This window comes from Brienomyrus brachyistius, chromosome 8 (assembly GCF_023856365.1).
Source record: "Brienomyrus brachyistius isolate T26 chromosome 8, BBRACH_0.4, whole genome shotgun sequence".
Taxonomy (NCBI): Eukaryota; Metazoa; Chordata; class Actinopteri; order Osteoglossiformes; family Mormyridae; genus Brienomyrus; species Brienomyrus brachyistius.
Genome location: NC_064540.1, coordinates 4,540,525 through 4,550,000, shown reverse-complemented (window position 1 = coordinate 4,550,000; position 9,476 = coordinate 4,540,525). Strand labels below are relative to the sequence as shown.

General features: G+C 45.0%; 1 protein-coding gene and 1 long non-coding RNA gene across 4 annotated transcripts in view; one reads left to right on the top strand and one right to left on the bottom strand.

The window, feature by feature from the left end:
* LOC125747984 (uncharacterized) overlaps positions 1-9,476 on the bottom strand; it is a 300,948-nt gene that overhangs the window by 215,266 nt on the left and 76,206 nt on the right. The window lies entirely within an intron of this gene.
* Positions 1-9,476, top strand: part of LOC125747956 (E3 ubiquitin-protein ligase RNF123) — a 92,294-nt gene that overhangs the window by 55,306 nt on the left and 27,512 nt on the right. The window lies entirely within an intron of this gene.

Below are 9,476 nucleotides of genomic sequence, written 5' to 3'. Positions count from 1 at the left end.
AATTATATTCATAGCACCACCACTTATTCATACAACCACTGCCTATTTCTCCTCACCAATAACATTTTCGGTAAGGTAGGACCGATTGATAGATATATCTGTCGAAACGCAGCAAGGTAGGACAAATCGACATTTTTGAGCCATTTTTTCATATACATGTACAGCTGTCTATAAATAAAAGTGCCCGTGAGACATTGAGGACATTTGACTCTGACTTTGAACTGTCTTATTTGTTATTAATTTATGGGTGAACAATATTGAGATATATATCGTATATTGCGGTTCAGCTACAAATATCGATATATGATTTTCGGTCCATATTGCCCAGCCCTAATATAGAGTAAGGAATGGAGTAGTTAAAGTGTAGTACTTTCTGGAAAGTTCTATGCATTGTTCTGATCTGAAATCAGGGGACCAGCCCCAACATCCTGCCTCCACACCACTCTCAGGACAGGTCCCCTGATCTCAGATCAAAATGAGTAGCTGCCTGAAACCTGCAAGAGCAGATGTGATTGTGTATGTGGATATGTACATAGTCAGGGGTCTATGATGAAGGAGCTTCTGCGTCCTTGTATCCGTAGTAGATGAGATAAATGGAAGGACTTGCGGGCTCCATCCATCTCCCTCTCCACAGGCACGGATGCTGGCGTGTGGAGCTCCGTCCAGCCCCACTGTGCCACTGAGCCCTGCTTTTCAGCCCTGGTCCCGGGGGCAATGCTGGTCATTCTGCTGCTCAGTCCTGCTGGGTCTGATTAATTGAGCTGTTAGCTGGTTCTAAAAAATTTCTTGATTTGGACCCCCCCACCCACCTCAACCCCGTGGACATGTATTATGAAACAGAGTGTATTTATTTGGAAAGAAAATGCTGTTAAAATAAATAAATCTGTATTTACTGCTTTATTGTTAGTCTCAGCCTTATAGCAAGCAACTGAATGATCATTTAATTATCTGTAATTTTAGCTAATAATTGAAATGCAGTATTTTTTTTCCCCCAAAATCACTCGTTAAGGTTTTCTGGTCATTTAACATTGCAAATACCCCTCAGCAGCCATTAATTAGGCTTACCGCCTTACAACTGAGGGTACTTCTGATGTTTGGCTGTTAAATTACCAAATTAACTGAATTAGGCCTGGCCATTATTTCCTGCATCTTAAAAGTTTTGGTTTAACTCTTTGCATTAAATATTGAAGGTTGCCTGTGTTGTGTGATATGTCTTACACAATTCACCATATACATATATATTTTTATTTGTAGTCTTGCACCTTAGTGGTTCAAAGTATCGATTGTAATACTCTGGGCAAAGGGTTTTTGACTTTAATTGAAGCTACTTAAGTTGTAGGAATGATGGGAATGGTGGGAATGGTAAACGCCAGGCACAAGATGGCTGACCTTGGAGTTTGATAGGTGGTGTCTTTGAGTGTATGGAGAATCCGGGACCGATAAGCTGCTAAGAGTTTTTTCTCCTATGGGGAAAGTAATGCTTATATTTATGATGCTCTTAATACCTCTCTGCCCTTGCCCCAATAAAAGCAGTGAGTCTCTACTTTGATGTTTATCATGCTGTTTGCTGTGTGGCTCGGCTCGGATCGGATCGGATCGGATGAGGTTAGCGGGGAATAGACGGGACTGACGAGGCCTCCGCCGTGTGCACAGATGGCCACCGTCGGCGAGATCCGCCGTGTTTGCAGATGGCAGGAAGTGATTACGGCAGGAGGAGAACCGTTTTGTGCCATTCATGTTCGTATCCTCAGGCTCCCCGAGCACAAAATCACAATCGGCAGTTTTATTTTTTATTATCGCTGTTATCGTTTTTTCTAACGGGCATGAACAAAATGACTTCCTTTGGCTTTCAACTCATTCATATTTTACCAAAACCATTTTGGGTATCTTGTTTAACGGCACAACAGATTGGCTCCTGCGATTTGAAGGAATTTATGGATTGGAACAAACGACCTCTGCATTATGAGTGCATGCGTTTATCTGCAGCGCCACCTGCTGTAGTGGATGCGTGAAAAGATGATGCCTGCGCGATATCATTATAAGGGTGTAGTTAGAATTCCAGCCTGGAGGTTTATCTTGGAATTAGCTCAGGCACCTCACAGGGGAACCCCATCAAGAACCTTTCCAACTGTTGTTATGTGGAATTATGCAATGGGGCTGCCAGGTTCTTCTCCAAAAAAATGAAGCACCAGCATCATGTGGTTTTAGAGGGTGCTTATGTGGGCCATTGGCAGTAATGTGCTCAAAAGTGTCTAATTAGCAAATGGCAAAGCTGATGCTTTGGTGTTAATGTCATATCAGAGATTCAGGTGTGCATAACTCATAGAACTGATCAATAAATATTGCGCGGTAGAGAAAACATTTGACTGAAAATATGACTGACAGCCCCTTCAGGGCGTCCCCTGCCTTGTGCACCGTGTCTCCTGGGATAGGCTTCCTCCCATGACCCCGTTTCCCAAGCACTGAGGAAACTGGATGGATGTTAGAAGCCAGATGGAAGTTAGTATTGTGATTCTGACCGGATCAGTGATTTTTGATTGATTTGTAAAATAGTTGGTTGCTCTTTTTTTGTTCTTCCGCTAAGTCTGTTTGTGTTTTGTTTTGTTTTTTTTTTGTTTTTTTTAACAAGTTGTCATATTGCATTTATCTACCACATTCTGGATCTGCGAGGGTGGTAAACACTCCGTATTGCCATTTGAAGAGAACTCGTCTCTCCATATACGGTGCGGAGAGAAATCTCAGCCAATCGTCCCTGTTGTTTCCTCGACGCTACTCTGCCTACGGCACAGGCAGCCCAACTGATGGCATGGCCCTCACTAGAGGGCGCCCCACGTTGACCTCGAGCCAGAAATACCCGGCCATGTGCATTTGTAGTTCAAAGATGCTTTTATTTATCCTCTGCGACCATTAATCATTGATGAGCAACATCTCGGCTGGCAGTGGGGCTGTGGGTGGCGGGGGGCCTTATTGAATCTCGTTTCACAGGATGCCGGATGTATTGTTCAAGCAGGTGACACTGACAGGGTGGAGAGTTCACTAACAGCAAGAGCGGCCCTACTCATCTTCAGTTAAGCTGAGGATTCTGGGAGTACACACACTCTATAGACAGCAGGATGATGCTGAGGATTCTGGGAGTACACACACTCTGTAGACAGCAGGATGATGCTGAGGATTCTGGGAGTACACACACTCTGTAGATGGCAGGATGATGCTGAGGATTCTGGGAGTACACACACTCTGTAGACGACAGGATGATGCTGAGGATTCTGGGAGTACACACACTCTGTAGATGGCAGGATGATGCTGAGGATTCTGGGAGTACACACACTCTGTAGATGACAGGATGATGCTGAGGATTCTGGGAGTACACACACTCTGTAGACGGCAGGATGATACTGAGGATTCTGGGAGTACACACACTCTGTAGACGGCAGGATGATGCTGAGGATTCTGGGAGTACACACACTCTGTAGACAGCAGGATGATACTGAGGATTCTGGGAGTACACACACTCTGTAGACGGCAGGATGATGCTGAGGATTCTGGGAGTACACACACTCTGTAGACGACAGGATGATGCTGAGGATTCTGGGATTAAACACACTGTATACAGTAGGATTTCACTGAGTATTCTGGGAGTACATACTGAGGATTCTACAAGTACACAGTGTACATATGAGGATTTCACAGTATCGTGTTGTTTTTTTTTTTTCTTATACATTTACAATAATCAGTTCTGTCCAAAGTGACATACACAAAGTGAGGTGAATGGCACATTATAAACATGCGTCGTATCAAGGAGTCCACCAGACATAAGTGCAGCTAGACTGAGCTTACAGTCAGCGCCCAGGTTATAAGTGTAAGCAGGACTGAAACAAAAGCCACACAACGGCTTCCACACAAGGCAGAAATCTAACGACAGTTATTCAATCAGCACAAACTGAAACATAAAGAACATTCAGGGAACATGGAGGGGTATCGCGCTCTTAACTCGGATATGTGGAGCTGCTGATTCACCCTGTACTAACAATGTTTAAGTCGTTTTGTATTTTTATCCCAGTACACTCTTGCTTCTTGAAATTTACACGGCGGAGACAATGGGCAGCTTGCCTGATGAGTATGTCGGCCCCTGAAACTTGACAGATTTATAGAGCTCAGTGCACGTTACTGAAATTCAGACAAAGGAGAACTCTGTAGTTGATATGCTAATTAAACCGGCCTCAACAGCTCACTCAGTCTGTTGTTTATTTGAAAGACCCTTGACATTTTCATTGTAGCAGGGTTGGATTAAAGCAAAGCCCGGCTACCATTTCTGTAACAAAGAGAGCGCAAGTGGTTTTCAAGCATTCTGAATAGTGCTCAAAACAAATGTATATTACGATCAAATTGCAGTCTACCTAAATATTATCCTGGTCAGCTGTAATCTGAGATGAACCATTTAGCAATGTAAATCTCCGAAATTAAAATGAAACCCTAAATATTTGTTATTTGTCCAAACGTGTTGTCGATTTAAACTCTGTCTGTGAACAAAGCCTTCGTCCGAGACTTTGGTGCCATCTTACTTTTTGGAGTGTAGATTCTGGAAAATGGGACGAGAATGGAAGGTATTCATTGAAATGCAAGGAACAATGACACTCTAATGTGTTTTGACAGGTGGGGTATGACTGATTGTTGGGGTGCATTTGGTTGACTTTACTGGGTGGTAAAATTTGACTCGGGAGAAATTTCAAGTCTTTATGGTGAAAAAATTTGTTGGAAGTTCAACACGAGTGGCACTTTGAAGCGTTAACACGTGCTCTGGGATTTGTTCCTTGATGATCACAGTGCTGCATTGTCAGATAGCCAAATTCTTTATTTGTTTACTGATACTAGATGTTTGGCCCTTAACGTTTTGAGAATGTGCTAAGATGGAGAGAAGGCAGAGCAGGAAATTGAAGTGGTTTTGCGAAATTGCTGTCTATAATGTAGTGCTTTAATTTAGAGCTCTTAGATACCGACCAAACATTTCAACAAGATTGACACAAATGTAAAAGTGGCATAACGGCTTGGTTAAACGAAACAGAACTGATGATTGATTGTTGACAGAAATGGATGGAGGATAATTACACTTCTGTTTTAATGCACTCTGCGCATTCGTCTTTTCCACAGTTGCTTCTCCTGCTATTGGTGCTTCAGTTCATTTTCATTTTCTGTTCTTGATTTTATTGCTTCTCCTTTAAAGCATTTTAGTTGTTATTTCTGATTAACTCTCACAAACAAGCTATGCGCATTCGCCACGTGTTATTAATCCTGCGTTGGGTTAGCCAGGGATTTGTTTGAGATGTAGCTAATTTTATTTGGTAAACATTAGATATGCTTCAGGCTCCTTTTATGACCCTGGATAAGTGGCTGGAGGAGGTATGGATGGGACCTTGAGACTTTCACTTCAAAGCACGGCCAACATGAAATATTTATTCTTGATGTAGGGCTCTGTTCTTCAGGACATACAGGAGTTCTTAAAGATATGGAGGATGCTGTTAAAAGTGTGTTTTTGAGTGCCCGCTGACAGGCCCAGTGTCGGTCCACTTTCTTGGGAATAGTAACAGCTCGGAAAAGCTCGCTCTGCTTCTGAAAGCCGCCCGGCCTGTGTTGAGTTATCCCCATCAGGAAGTGTCACTTAGCTCTGCGTCTCTATTGTTCGATCGCTGGTTCTCTTCTTGCCCAATTTTTTTGGTGTGACTCGGTGGATCACGTCTCCGGGGTGGGGTGTTAGAATCCCACCTCCCCTGGCTATTTCCGTGCCGAATTTGCAAGTTTCCCCTCATATTTGCATGGGTTTCCTCCAGGTACTCCAGTTTCCTCCCAAGGTTCAAAAACATGTGGTTAGGTAAATTAGCATTTGCGAATTGTCTGTGCGGTTGAGAACGTGTGCCTGTGCGGTTTTGTCCATGGTGTCCTCTGCTCCTGGGGACAGACTCCTTACTTACTGGGACACTCTACCCCAGGAGGGGCTATGAGAAATGGATGGAATAAGATAGTATTATCTCCATATAGTATTGTATACATCTGACACATAACATTCTAACACAGTCAAGTAGGAGTAAAAGCAGATTGAGCCACTGAGCTGAGATCAGATGCATGCATGGAATGGGAATCGCTTGGAAGTCTATTTTTTTCCCCGCTCTGGCCCTCTGTCCTAATTGCCTAGATTTAATGAATGCTGGCACTACTTTCCGGCAGGTTCTGTAGCACCTGGTCACTGGGTTAATGTGTGTGCCGGCATAAGGCGGATGGGAGCTGTGCAGTTCGAGGTTGACTCTGTTTCCCTGGTTAGATCTTGCCAGGCTTCTTTCGGTACGTCGCTGTGTACAGTAGCTGGCTGCTTCAGTGCCTGCTTTGGTTCCGATCACTGCCCACGCCTGGTGTCACGCTCTGCTTTCGCTCAGGGCCCCTCGCTAACGGGACGGTATGCTAAATAGGATCTGATAACGCTGATCCGTGGCTCCTGGCCTGTGGAAGATGCTGCCCAGCCCAGAGACACTTATCCCCAGCTAAGTGCGTGATCGAGAGCTTTCCTGCAAACAACATATGCATGTTTTTTTTTTTTAAGTTGAATCATTTATTGTTGTTATTTTCTAAATTATTTTTATGAGGTTCGCTGTAAATTTGTATTTTTCATCTGTTTGAATAGTAATAATTTAATTATATAATTGAATAATCTAGCAAGGATAATTAAAAAATAAATGCTCTGTTCGTTCTTTAAGTAATGTACCTTTCATTGCAAATATATAACACTGCATAGATGATTCAGTGGAGAAAATAGGTTTCTCCATTATCCTGTCCAGAATAATCGCTTAAAGAACTCCGTATACAAAGTCTGCTTCAGTTGAGAATGTGTCTCAAACTTTTCCTCTGGAGCAGAAGCTCGGACTGTCTGGGGGCTCCCGAGGACTGGTTTGAGAAAGAGAATTTTGCATCACAGGTGTGCTCTGTCTCATGAGCTTACGACATCCCTCCATGGGACCAAGCTGGAGTTAAGCCTCCCCTTCTTTAAACTGCTCTGCTCGCTGCCATCATGACAGCTGGAGATGCGGTCAAGTAAACATCAGCCCAGTCGGCTGGAAAGAAAAAGCCATTAGGGCCGGGTCTGGGCCGATCACCTGCTCTCCGACCGGGCCCCTGTCCGCCACAGAACCTTAAGAATTGCATCCCACCTGAAAAGTGCATTTTTTTGCATCTCTGACTATATTTTCTCTTTTAAATGACGAAGGTATCTTATTTTCTTAACCTAAGAGATCTGTTATGGCCGGGTTAGGTCGTCCACAGAATGTGCAGTGAAGCAGGGTCGTCACGCTTGCGTTGCAGCTGTAATTGTGCCTCATCGGACTGTTTTTTTTTTCTCTTCATTTGGCCTTTTGAAGGTGTTCCCAACCACCCCCCCCCCCCCCAACACACACACAGAGGCCATGAATTCTTAATTTTGTGGGGACTCTCATTTCTGTGGCCATAACCCAAATCCTAGCAATGATTACCCTAATTCTCACCCAGCCTTAACCTTAACCACATGTAACCGAACAAAATACAGGACTTAGAGTTTTGTAAAATTGAGTTTACCCTTGGGGGGATGTAAAAAAAAATGTCCCTATAAGGTAAAAAGTTACAAGTTTCTTATCAAATTGTAGGAAAATCTGGTTCCCACAATGTAATAATTACAAGCACACACACACAAAAAACCTTGATATCTTCAGTTGTAGAGGATTAATTCTGATCCTACCATTTTCTCTGAGGTCTGTTTACCATCTGAGTTTGATTCTGACTGGCTCCCCACATTACACATACTCTAAACCCTAAAGACGCCTGCCTCACTGTGTGTGCCTGTTTGTATCTGCATGTGTCTGCGCATGCCACCAAGGTATTTTACTCCTTATTCCCTGTGCTCACTGGCATAGTCTGTGGACTCGCCACGACCCCCTCGCCTGCACGAGCATATCTGTTTCCATATGTCACTGGGCCTCATCTCACCTGCTTTCTGTCTCTCTTAAACTGTCAACTGCGCAGTGATTGAAGAAGTGAGGCTTCACTAACTAAGGGAGCCTGTTCCCCCCCTGAAATGTACTTCTGTATTCGGGGGGGGAGATTTTGTTTCAGCCAGCATATGCGATCCCTCTCCTACGGTCCCTGCACGCGCAGACACTTCCTACACACCTTCACTTGCGGTTTATAATTAATCAATCAGATGATCTTGAACCCTGCTCACTGAAACATGAAAGCTGACAGAACATGAAAGAACACGTCACTGCACATTGTATGTGTATAAAAACAGCTGCCTTCCAACAGTTAGGACCATCCTATGGGCACAGTTTGTGTACGTACATTTGGGCGCACACTCACGCACACACCCACACACACACCAATTCACCACGCACTCGTCCGGCAGATCTGTGGGACGTGGGGTTTTGGCACGTGGCTGAGCTGTCACCCACCCCAACCTCTGACGCACTCCCCATTCCCAGCCTGTCCCTCTGGAATAGGGGCCGCATGCCACTGGGATAACAGGAAGGCTTGTGCATGTGGCGGGAGATGCTGCCGAATCATTTGGCTGTCATGGTGAGAGAAGGAGGAAGCAGGATGGCAGTGCAGAGAGCTCAGAGATGGAAGCAGGATGGCAGTGCAGAGAGCTCAGAGATGGAAGCAGGATGGCAGTGCAGAGAGCTCAGAGATGGAAGCAGGATGGCAGTGCAGAGAGCTCAGAGATGGAAGCAGGATGGCAGTGCAGAGAGCTCAGAGATGGAAGCAGGATGGCAGTGCAGAGAGCTCAGAGATGGAAGCAGGATGGCAGTGCAGAGAGCTCAGAGATGGAAGCAGGATGGCAGTGCAGAGAGCTCAGAGATGGACTACATGAGACTGCATGAGAGGATTCAGATTCCCATCTGATAGTGTTTGCTTTTGTTTTTTTTTTTGCTTACCTTCACACACACACACACACACACACACACACACACACACACACGCGCACATAGACGCACGCACACACATACACACTCACACACACGCGCACATAGACGCACGCACACATTCACACACACGCACACACACGCACACACACACACACACACACACACACACACACACACACACACACACACACACACACACACACGCACAGAAAGCCAGCGGCTGGCTGCATTGGCTTCACCACCATCCACCTGCCCTCACAATAATAACAAGGCAAACATTTACCTCTGGCTCCGATGCTGAGCGGTTTATTAAGGGATTAAGGAAAAAAGGTGGTGGGTGGGTGGGGGTTGGGGAGGGGGGGGGGTGGTTCCCAAGCATGAAAGGGATCTATCCTATCTGTCCAGGTCAGATTCCATCCAGTGGTTCTTGAAGCGGAGGGTTTGCTTGTCTGTGTTGGTTTAGATCGACAAGGCAGGGGTGGGTGCGGTTGGGGGGGTTGAAAGGCCTTTAGCTAAATCAGACTTGTTCTTCAGATGCCC